Source organism: Acyrthosiphon pisum, chromosome A2 (assembly GCF_005508785.2).
Source record: "Acyrthosiphon pisum isolate AL4f chromosome A2, pea_aphid_22Mar2018_4r6ur, whole genome shotgun sequence".
Lineage (NCBI taxonomy): Eukaryota > Metazoa > Arthropoda > Insecta > Hemiptera > Aphididae > Acyrthosiphon > Acyrthosiphon pisum.
Window position 1 is genome coordinate 63,340,835 of NC_042495.1, and position 785 is coordinate 63,341,619.

The window sequence follows — 785 nt, forward strand, 5'->3', positions numbered from 1 at the left end:
GTATATACATGAAATTTTCACTGGTTGTTTATATTTCCATTTTCTATACATGATAAAATTTTCAAAATATTTTGATTTGTTTTGAGCTGTTTACGGACAATTTCAGTTTCCAATTTAATTAGTTTTTCTTTCTATGAATGTCAATAAAACTTTATTTGTTGAGTAAAAATACTTGAAAATTTAATACAAGGCTCCTACTATATTGTTACAATGAGATTTTAAAAATATTAAAAATCCTTAGTCACAATTTTTTTTATTAGCATTTAAAGTTCAAAAATTGACAAAATATGTAAAAATCACGAAAATTAGCAAATTATTTTGAATTAATAATTCGTAAAAATTTTTCTTTTTAGAACTAAGATTTTAAAATGTAATACAAGATTCCTTATAGGATAATCTACCTTTATCAAAAATATAATGTCTATAAAAAACTCAAATTAAATTTTTATGAGCGTTTGAAATTCATATTTTTACAACATTTGATATTCACTCGATTTCTTACGTAACGATTTTCTTATTTTGTTGTATATAAAAAACAAATGACTGTAGAAACTTGAAAATTTCACTGAATGTTTATATTAGAATTTTCTATACAGGATAAAAATTTGAAAATAACTTGACTCTTTTTGAACTGCTTACGGACATTGTCATTTTTCAATTTTTTTAATTTTTTTTTTTTTCTATAAATATCAATAAAATTTTATTTGTTTGTTAAAAATGCGTGAAAATTTAATGCAAGGCTCCTGATATATTGTTACAATAGCAATTGTAAAATATTAAAAATA